The sequence below is a fragment of the Piliocolobus tephrosceles genome, chromosome 5, assembly GCF_002776525.5.
Source record: "Piliocolobus tephrosceles isolate RC106 chromosome 5, ASM277652v3, whole genome shotgun sequence".
In the NCBI taxonomy this organism is placed as follows: domain Eukaryota; kingdom Metazoa; phylum Chordata; class Mammalia; order Primates; family Cercopithecidae; genus Piliocolobus; species Piliocolobus tephrosceles.
In genome coordinates, this window is record NC_045438.1 from 75,845,816 (window position 1) to 75,857,559 (window position 11,744).

At 36.4% G+C, this 11,744-nt stretch overlaps 1 protein-coding gene across 3 annotated transcripts in view; it reads right to left on the bottom strand.

Moving 5' to 3' along the window:
- FHL5 (four and a half LIM domains 5) overlaps positions 1-11,342 on the bottom strand; it is a 54,094-nt gene extending 42,752 nt beyond the window's left edge. Inside the window, exons 1-2 of one of the 3 annotated variants that reach the window (XM_023205870.2) lie at positions 11,147-11,342; positions 10,540-10,770 (exon numbers count right to left, since the gene is read on the bottom strand). The gene's annotated coding sequence lies outside the window, so the exon portion shown is untranslated. Of the gene's footprint in view, positions 1-10,539; positions 10,771-11,146 lie in introns of those variants that run through there. The other 2 variants (XM_023205873.2, XM_023205872.2) reach the window with 2 other exon arrangements.
- Between the last annotated feature and the right edge of the window lie 402 nt (positions 11,343-11,744).

Genomic DNA, 11,744 nt, shown 5'->3' on the forward strand with positions numbered 1-11,744 from the left:
TGAACAACTTGACTCTTTTTCAGTAGGTTTATACTGGCTTGATCTAACTGATGAATAAATGGATGAAAATATGAATGAATGAATTACATGTATGTATGACTTTTTGGTACTGTCAAAAATAATACATAGTTTGATACCTTGATCAGGAGAACTGTTAATTTTCTTTTCAAAAGTATTAAGGGTCAGAGAGATAGCAGCAAGATAGCCAACTAGAAGCCCCTAGTGCTTACGCCCCTCTCAAAGACAGCCAGAAAAATGGAAAAGCAGCTGCATTTCCATTGGGTGAGCACAAAACTCAGGATAGCTACATAGAGAATAAGGAAATGCCAGGCCTTCACCATCCCATCCCCGAAGTGGGATCAGCTGGGAGCCAGCAGGAACTTCTTATGGTGAGGAGGTAACAGGATGACTCCAACAACCTCCATCAACACGTTGGACACCTACAGATCTCCCCACTGGTGTTCTCTGCAGTCTTCTCAGGCACCAAGCCCACCTGGTGAAACCTGCCTGGAGTCCATATAGCTGTGCTCAGCCAGAGAAGGAGTTGACACTGTGCCCCACCTGCTGTGGCCCATGTGACTACTGTGCTATGGCATCTTGGAACAGGAACTACAGATAGAGTGAGCCTTACTCAAGGAGTAAGTAGTCATGGCTCCCCTTCATCCCTGAGACTAAACCACCCCTGAACCACCCCATCCCAAGAGCCCCACATCCCCAGTATGTGCTGTTAGCAGTGTTAACACTGTTTCCTGTGGGGTCAAGAGGAGGTGGAATTGCTCTACCAACTCCTCCCCCTGCCCCTGCTGAAGCAGCACCCTGTCTCTTGGGAAAGCAATACCTTGGCTATTCAGACCAGTCGTGTCTTCCTGGTGTCTAAGTTGAAGTGGTGCCCAGCATCCTAGGAAATGTTGCCTTGGCCACCCAGAACAGTTATACACTCCATTACTTAAGCTGAACTGATGCTCTGCATACCAAGAAAGCAGTGCTTGTGTAGCCAAGAACAGTCACAACCTTCAAACCTGAGCTGAAGTGGCACATTGTCCCTTGGGGAATTGTTGCTCTGGCTGAGCTGAGCAGAAACTGAGCTGAGACACCCCGCTCTATAAACTGAACAACTTTAGACCTTGATTCCCTGGAGCTGGCCTAGCTCTCTAGAGTCTCAGATGCTGAAGTACCCCTCTATCTAGGGAGTGGAGTCATTGCTGTGTTTTTTCCTATCCACCTGTCACCCAGAGAGCAAGCAACAGCTGTCCTCCACCATTTTGGAGTACTGAAAGCAAAGGCACTTGGCCCCACACATTCTGGGATACTGCTGAGCACCACCATCCCAGGGTCGACAATCACTACTACCCAGTGCCTCATCCCTTGGAACCTGAGTTGACACTGAGCCCTATTTTTTTTTTTTTTTTTTTTTTTTTGAGACGGAGTCTCGCTCTGCTGCCCAGGCTGGAGTGCAGTGGCCGGATCTCAGCTCACTGCAAGCTCCGCCTCCTGGGTTTACGCCATTCTCCTGCCTCAGCCTCCGGAGTAGCTGGAACTACAGGCGCCCGCCACGTCGCCCGGCTAGTTTTTTGTATTTTTTAGTAGAGACGGGGTTTCACAGTGTTAGCCAGGATGGTCTCGATCTCCTGACCTCGTGATCCGCCCGTCTCGGCCTCCCAAAGTGCTGGGATTACAGGCTTGAGCCACCGCGCCCGGCCCTACTGAGCCCTATTGACTCAGGTTCCTGAATTGCAGCCATACCCTGCTCCCCAGGCCAAAGTTCCAGAGCGCTCATTCCCTGGAGTATTGAGGCCAGTGCTGTGCCCTGCCCTCAGGGGTAGAATCACAGCTACAACCTGGCACCCTGAGCCTGAGCTGCTAGGGGATGCCTCAAAATCATAGATCCTGGCTCTGTGGGTAACCTACATCAAACCCTGCCACAAGGGGCGAAGCTGTACCCCAAGGCCAAATTGCCTCAATAGCTTTATGAGATACTGAGCTGAAAACTCCTACTGCACGTAGAACCCTGATCACTGCACTAGAACCCGTGCCACTGCAGTTGCTTGTAGGCCATGTCAGACTTGACACCAAATGGGGTCCCCTCAGCTAAGTCTCCTTATTTTAGAGAAAACCGGAATAGGAGGACTCCAGAAGCCCTTAACACAAAGAACATTAAAAACCTATGTTGCCAATGCCATTGCCACAAACCTCTAAGCATAGGCTATGAGGCATCCACAGTTATTTCTGACCTTGAATACAACTGAAGAAGCTGCACAGAGACTATATCTCTATACCTGTCATGAAACAGAGTCACTACACATTTTCTAGCTGCACAGTAAAACTCAACTGCAGGATGAAACTTTCTTCATGAAAATCACTCTAGAAAGTTTGAAAAAGGTGATTATTTCACTAGATACACAGACATCAATGCAGGGACACAAGAAACATGACAAAGCAAGGAAATAAGAGACCAACAAAGGAACATAAAAACTGTCTAGTAACAGACTCCAATGAAAAGGAAACCAATTAATTGCCAAAAAAAGAAATGTAAAATAATGATCACAAGGAAACTCAATTAGATACAAGAAAATACAGATAGACAATTAAATAAAACCAGAAAAACAATTCACAATATAAATGAAAAATTCAATGAAGAGATAAAAATCATAAAAAGAACAAAACAAGAATCCTGCAGTTGAAGAATTCAATGAATAAAATATAAAATACAATAGAAAGTTTCAGAAGCAGACTTGATCAAGCAGGAAAAAGAATCTCTGAACTTAAAGCTGGGTCTTTTGAAGTTACCCAGTCAGAGAAAAGCAAAAAGAAATAAGAATGAAAATGAGTGAAGAAATCCTATAAGATTTATTGGAAAACATTACACCAACAAATATTCATATTATGGGATTTCCAGAAGGAGAAGATAAGGAAAAAGGTATAGAAAGCCTGTTTAATAAAATAATTACTGAAAACTTCCCAATTTAGTGGTGGGGGTTGTGGAGGAGGGATATTTGAACATCCAGCTCCAGGAAACTCAAAATTTCCCAAATAGATTCAACCCCAAAAAGGTCCTCTTAGAGGTGCATTATAGGCAAATTGTCATAAGTCAAAGATAGAGTTCTGAAAACAGCAAGAGAAAATTGTCAAGTCACATAAGAGAACTGCCATTAGACTAATAATAAATTTTGCTACAGAAACCTCACAGGCAAGGAGATTATAAAGTTTTAAACTCAAAGTGGTGAAAGAAGAAAAAAAATTGCTAGCTAAGAATACTATACCCTTCAGAAATTAGGAAGAAATAAAGCCTTCTCAATGCAAGCAAAAACTGAAGGAATTCATCCCCCCTCACCTGGCCTTACCAGAAATGCTTAAGTGATTTCCACTTACATCTGGAAGTGAAAATCACTGCCATGAAAACACACAAAAAGTATAAAGCTCATTTGTAGAGCAAATATATGAGGAGAAAGAGAAAAGAGTCAAATCCTGTCACTGCAGAAAACCACCAAACCACAATGATTAACAGTAAGATAAAAGAAAGGAAAAAAAGATATACAGGAAAACAACAAAATAGTGGGTGTAAGTCCTCACTTATCAATAATAACCTTGACTGTAAACAGACTAAATTCCCAATTGAAAAGATACAGACTAGCTGAATGAATTAAAAAAAGAGACCCAACTATATACTGCCTAAAAGAAACTCACTTCACCTAGAAAGACACATATAGAATAGAAACAAAGGATAGAAAAAAAAATCCACACAAATGGAAACCAAAAGCAAAGGAGAATAGCTATGCTTATATCAGATAGAGCAGACTTTAAACAAAAAGCCATAAAAAGAGACAAGGTTATTGTCACTTCAGCAAGAAGATGTAACAATTGTAAACATATACACACCCAATACCAAAACACCCAGATTTATAAAGCAAATATTAATTTAAACACAAAGGAGAAATAGATTTCAGTACAATAATAGTTGGGCACTTCAACACCCCTCAGCATTGGACAGATCATTCAGGCAGAAAATTAACAAAGAAACATTTAATTCAAACTGCACTTTGGACCAAATGGACCTACCAGACATTTACAGAAAATTTCACTCAACAGCTGCAAAATACATATTCTTTTCATCCGAAAATTGAACATTCTTTAGGATAGAACACATCTTAGGCCACAAAACAAATCTTAACAAATTTAATAGAAGTCATATCAATTATTTTTTCATTTTTTAAATTAATTAATTAATTAATTAATTATTTTTTTTACCATAAAAACCCTAGAAGAAAATCTAGGTAGTACCATTCAGGACATAGGCATGGGCAAGGACTTCATGTCTAAAACACCAAAAGCAACGGCAGCAAAAGCCAAAATTGACAAATGGGATCTCATTAAACTAAAGAGCTTCTGCACAGCAAAGGAAACTACCATCAGAGTGAACAGGCAACCTACAGAATGGGAGAAAATTTTTGCAATCTACTCATCTGACAAAGGGCTAATTTCCAGAATCTACAAAGAACTCAAACAAATATACAAGAAAAAAACAAACAACCCCATCCAAAAGTGGGGAAAGGATATGAACAGACATTTCTCAATTATTTTTTGACAACAATATAATAAAACTAGAAATCAAAATAACAAGAGGAACTTTAAAAATTGTGCAAATACGTAGAAATTATACAAAATGTTCCTGAATAACAAATTAGTCAATGAAGAAATTAAGAGGAAGATTTTAAAATATCTTCAAACAAATGAAAATAGAAACACAAAATACCAAAACATCTGCGGTATAGCAAAAGCAGTATTAGAAGGCAAGTGTGTAGCAACAAACACCTATATCAAAAAAGTAGAAAGATATCAAATAAACAAGCTCATGATGCACTTCAAGAAACTGGAAAAGCAAGAGTAAACCAAGCCCAAAATTAGTAGACAGAAATAAAAGCATACATAAATAAAATTAAGACTAAAAAATACAAAATATCAACAAAATGGAAAGTTTAGTTTTTTTTGAAAAGATAAACAAAATCAACATTCCATTGGCTTGACTACCCAAGAAAAACGTAAAGCTTCCAATAAAATCAGGAATGAAAAGGAGACATTACAACTAATACCATAGAAATACAAAAAATTATCAGAGACTATTATAAACAGCTACATACCAAAAACTTTAGAAGACCTGGCAGAAATGGGTAAATTTCTGGACACAAACAACCTATCAAAAGTGAACCAACAAGAAAGAGAATACCTGAACAGACCAATTACAAGTAATGGCATTAAGTCTGTAATAAAGTCTCTTATCAATAAAAAGCTCAGAATATGATGGCTTCACTCTGGAATTCTACCAAAGATTTATAGAAGAACTAATACCAATTCTCCTCGAATTCTTCCAGAAATTGAAGATAAGGGAATTCTTTCAAACTCATTCTATGAGGACAGTGTTACCTTGATACCAAAACTAGTCAAGAATGCAACAACAAAGAAAGGAAACTATAAGCCAATAAACATGATGAGCATAGTGCAAAAATCCTCAGCAAAATACTTGTGAACCAATCTGGCAGCACATTAAAGAGGTTATTCACCATGTAGGTCAGATTTACCCCAGGGATGTAATACACAAACGAATAAATGTGACACCTTACGTCAACAAAATGAAGGACAAAAACCATTTGATCATCTCAAGAGATACAGAAAATATATTTGAGAAAAATCTAACATCCCTAACAAATTCTCAACAAGGTAGGTATAGAAGGAATGTACTTCCACATAATTAAAGCCATGTATGACAAATCCACAGCCAATATCACACTGAATGGAGAAAAGTTTAAAGCTTTTCTTCTAAGATCTGGAACAAGACAATGATCTCACTTTCATCACTTTTATTCAAAATAGTACTGGAAGCCCTAGAGAGAGCTTTTAGGCTAGAGAAAGACATAAGGAGCGTCTAAATTGAAAAGGAGGTCAAATTGTCCTCATTTGCAGATAACAAGAGCTTCTATACAGAAAACCATAAAAGCTCCACCAAAAATTTCAGAACTGATAAACAGATTCAGTAAAGTTGGAGGATACAAAATAAAAATACAAAAACCAGTAGCTTTTCTATACACCAAAAACAAACTGTAGAAAAAAAATCAAGAAACAAATTGCATTTATAATAGCTACATAAAAAGTCATGTAGGAATAAATTTAACCAAGGAGGTGAAAGATCTCTACAATAAAAACTACAAAACACTGATGAAAAAAATTGAAGAGGACACACACAAAAAAGATATCTCATGTTCATGAATTGTAGACATTTAATATTGTAAAAATGACAATACTACTAAAAGTGATCTACCAATTCAATGCAATGCTATCAAAATACCAATGACATTCTTCACATAAACAAAAAAAATTTCCTACAATGTATATGAAACTGCAAAAGACCCTGAATAGCCAAAGCAATCCTGAGCAAAATGATCAAGCTGGAGAAATCACACTGTTGAACTTCAAAATATATTTCAAAACTATAGTAACCTAGATAGCATGATATTGGCATATAAATAGACACACAGAACAATGGAACAGAATAGAGAACCCAGAAATAAATTCACATATTTACAGCCAAATGATTTTCAACAAAGCTGCCAAGAATATTTAATGGGGAATGAACAGTCTCTTTGAAAAATGATGCTGGGAAAACTGAATATTCATATGCAGAAAAATGAAACTGGATTTCTACCTCACATAACATGTAAAAATCAACTCAAAATGGATTAAAAACTTAAATATAAGACCTGAATCTATGAAGCAACTAGAAGCAAACATAGGGGAAATACTTCAGGACATTGGTGTGAGCAAAGATTTCATGGATAAGATCTCAATAGCACAAACAACCAAAGCAAATTAAACAAATGAAATTATGTCAAACTGAAAAGCTTCTGCACAGCAAAGGAAACAGTTAACAGAGTGAAAAGACAACCTGCAGGATAGGAGAAGGTATTTGCAAACTATTCATCTGACAAGAGTTTAGTATTCATAATATAAAATGAACGCAATAGCCAAAAAAAATTCACATTAAAAAGTAGGCAAATAAGCTGAATAGACATCTCTCTAAAAAAGACACACAAATGGCCAACAGATATGTACAAAAAATGGTCAATGTAATTAATCATTAGGGTAATGCAAATAAAAACCACAAGAAGATATTATCTTCTCTCCCCAGTTAGAATGGCTATCACCAAAAAAAAAAAAAAAAAAAAAAAAAAAAAAAAAAAAAAAGCTAACAAGGATGCGGTGAAAAGCAAACTCTTACATGCTATTTGGAATACATATATACATGTGTGTGTATGTGTGTGTGTGTATATATATATCCATTATGGAAAACAGCATGGAGGGTCCTCAAAAAATTAAAATAGAACTACCATATGATCCAACAATCCCATTACTGGGTATATATCCAAAGGAAAGGAAATCAGTATGTTAAAGAGATATCCACACTTTCATGTTTATTGCAGCACTACTCACAAGACATAGCCAAGATATGAAATTACCTAAGTTTCCATCAATAGGTGATGGATTAAAAAAAGTTCTATATATCCCAATGGAATATTATTTGGTTGTAAAAAAGAACAAATTTCTGTCATTCACGGCAACATGAATGAGCTTGGAGGACATTATTTTAAGTGAAACAAGCTAGACACAGAAAGATAAATACTGCATGTCCTCATGAATATGCAGAAGCTAAAAAAAGTCAATCTCATAGAAGGAGAGAGCAGAATAGTTCTTACTGGAAGCAAAAAAGGGTAGGGGGAAGAAAGAGATAGCCAAAGGTAGGCTGAGAAATACAAAATACAGCTAGATAGGAGGAATAAGTTCAAGTGTTCTATAGCACTATAGGGTAACTATAATTAGCAATTTATTGTATATTTTCAAATAGCTATAAGAGTGAATTTTAAATGTTTCCAACACAAAGAAATGAAAAATAAAGTTATAAATATGCGAATTATCCTGATGTGATAATTTGTCATATACATGTATACAAACATCACATTGTACCCCATAGATATGTACAGTTATATATCTATAGTAATAATAATAAAAGCAAAAAAGAAAAAAGAAAATTCTTAGAAGTCATGTGACTTATGACATGTTACTTAAATTGTTTTATGAACAATTGTAAGAGATAAGTAAACAGAATCAAACTGGAGAACAAGCCCCAGAAGCATATTTCTCCACTCCACTTCCATACCACCATGTTTAGAGGATTACAATTGCAATGAAATTGTAAAAATACAAAAAGGTATATTTTTAAATGTGAGGAGACAACCTGAATTTATCAAAATAATCTACTCAGGATCCATTTGGTGAATACTCCTTTGGCAAAATGAATATGCAAAGGAATAGCTCAAAGCTTTGCTAAAAATCAAGTGAGATAAATTTAAGGTCCATTGGTGCTGGAAATACAACCGAAGAATTTGAGAAGAAAAAAAATAAAAATGACTACTGTTATTATTATTCTAATATAAAATTCTGTAATACAGCTGTTTTAATTATATCTTTAAGGTAGGGAGGCAAACTCACCTGCCCTCATTCATAGAAAACTCAGTATGAATGACACTTCAAAACCTTGACTGTCTTCTCCACGTCACACTATTGCTTTCAAGCAGACTCTCTAGCTTTATTTATTTAATGAATGTAAACCTTGCTGTTGACATACCCTAGTATGTTCTAATCAGGGTAATTAGCCCGTGTGAAAGTTTAGACATATAGTAAAGATAAGATAAATCCAAACCCATAAGAATGCTTTACTAGTTCATATAAAATACTAGGGTATGTCATCAATAAGCTTATTATTTATTTTTATTTTAAATAGAGTCTCCCTATGTTGCCCCAACTGGTCTTGAACCCCTAGACTCTAGTGATCCCCATGACCTTGGCCTCCCAAAGCTAGGATTACAGAAGTGAGCCACCATGCCTGGCCTCAAGCTGATTATTTTGCAGGGATTTGAGGCATGTTGGGCAAAAAGGAGTCCTCCTTCTCCTCCTCTTCCTCTACCTCTTTCTTCTCTTCCTCTTCTTCAATGAGCTTTCAAGGGTACCAAAAAGTAACCAAGAAAAATGATGGTAATTGGAGAGGAAAAAGATAATTACAAGAACAGGGAAATGCAAGCTGGTTTAACTAGTATTTGATTCAGAGCTTCCCATGCGGACCCAAGTATTCAGCTTTCATTTCTAAAGAGATCATATCCCCTCAATTGAAAACATAAAAATAAAAACAAATTAAAGCATCTCTAAATATTCTAAACTCTTATTTGTAATATTTTAGTAGAAAAGTACCCAGTCTTGTGTAAGAAATACAAATTAATTCAGCTTTACTCAAAATGTTGGCAAGTGTAATAAAAATAAGAGGTAAATTTGTCAGTGAGGTGATGTTTTTTTAAAACACAAATCTGCTACTTTTGCTTAGGTAGAACAGTCCCAGATTTGGCAACTAATGATAATGTGAGAATAAATAGAACAAGTGTAGAAAACAGACACCAGAGTTTACCTTCCCCTTAAAGCAATTTGGATTATGGCTTTAAGCATATATCATAACACATATGTTAAGAAATATCTTGTATGATACATATGTTTGCAATACTTATGTTAAATTTTAATCCATATGCTTTGCTAATAAAAATGCTAGTATTTACACATGATGGTATTGTGGATATGAAATGAGGGCTAAAAGGGCTCAAGGATTTTCTTACATTTCATGTATAAGAGCTATGCATTTCGTTAATAATTCTTTTTAATTTCCAATTTTCTGAAGTCTGAAATGACAGCTGAGGAGCTGCATTTAGTTCTCAAATGAATGATAGGTACCAGAGAGGATATGACTAAAATAGTGAGAGAGAAAGCATTAACACATACGGCATGTATGCTTTTTGCCTGAATAACACTACCTCTGTTTCAAGAAGTAGCACTTTAGATTGATAGAATCTATTATATATTTCTGTGGGCTGGAAACACAGATATTTTAATTTAACCTTAGGAAACCTAAGATTATGAATTTTTGTATGCCCACTTCTGGAAAGTAGGCAGATTTTTCTTGAAAATAGCAGGAATCTCATTAACTCCTTTTACTTAAAACCTGTAAGTGACTTCAAAATGTGCTCTTGAAATATAAATCTAGTCATAAAATATGCTAAGTGATAATGTTATTCATTCAAATAAATGAAGGCAAATAAAATCTCAAGAGCCCTCCTCTTCTTCCTCTTTTTACAACAATAAAGCTGTGCCCTGCATTAAAACCATTAGAAAAACTCAAGAGACAATTCCAAGGAGTTATCTGGCCACTATGTAACCTCCACATGCAAGTTATGAGAATAAGAAATCTGAATAGCTCAGCATATAAAATTTGATAATCTTTAGCTAAAATGGCCAAGAAACTTCAAAAGGCATACACTTTTGCCAAGCAAAATTTTTCTCTTAAGGAGTTACTGGAAAGTTTATAAAAATTTCTCATCCTTAAAAAAAAAAAAATTAGAGAAGTCGAAATACCACAAAACAAAACAAAGGAAATATTTGGGGGAAAGAACTCACTTTGTCTTAAAGCCGCTTCTTCCTGTGATTTAAACAATACAAAAGGAGAATATATGTTGATTATTTTTCCTCCAATCCATATGCGTGTTAACTCCCAAAGGAACAGAAAGTCACCAGCACCATCTGAAGATCCCTTCCAACTGCATGTAGATTTTTCAACTTTGCAGGAGAAAACAGAAGGGTCCCTGCATTTCCTCCAAGTCTTACACTATGCACATTACTCCTACTGGGCTGAAAAAGCACTACTTGTCAATTTTTACTTAAAACTATGAGTAACAAATTCTCTGCAGGACATCCTTAAAGGGAAATTCTGCCAGGATTAGCATTCGAAGTATCTGGCTAAGCTCCAAAAAGTTTAAAATACACAACGTTCACACAGACACATACACACTTGAGAAATTTCCACTAACTAGGCTAAATTAAGCGCATATTTATAAAAATAATGCTCTAAAAGGATGATGTATTTTGTGTTTCCTCAATCTGTTTTTGGCTTTGTTTTCTTTGTTTTCTGGTGGTGATCAGAACCCTTCTTTTAGGTTGGAAATGTCCGAACTGCTGAGCTTTTCTTTTGGACTGTCTGGAAAGAGATGAGGCCCCATGCTCTTACCTGCAAAGCTATTGGTACCTTGAGAGATGACCCCCTGGGTTGTGGCCTCTATCACTGCCTTCTTGGGAAATTGGGGAACTCTGAGACATAAGTTTGAGTAGAGTACTCAAAGTAGTTCCCTGCTCTCTGGACTTGCAGTGTAGACCCAGCCTTTCCTGCTGTGCCTGCTTCCTGGTGAGCTGGCCACAATTATGACATCACATCCATGGCTGTATGACTTCATAAAGCATAAACTCACTGGGTTTTTTGAAATCTTCGAAACACAAAAAGTAGACAGCGATGTCAAGAGTTGGATCTGAAGAAATTTTTGGATATTAAACCAATCCACAATAGGTATCCTCAGAAGGGCACACTGATTCATAAAGCAAGTGACATTTTCTCTTAGAATCTCCATTTGAGGCCATTTCTTCAGTTTGGAAGGCAGGATGAGAGAAGAAATTCTGCCTTAATTCCAGACCAAACTTCAACTGTCCTTATTCTAAGGGCTAAAGGAGTGAAATGTTAGTATCTTCTAAGGTCAAACTCGGGTATATACAGTCAAAGAACTTGAGCTAGGGAAACGCAGAGCCAGTTAACTGTATGTTTTGTTATTCACTTG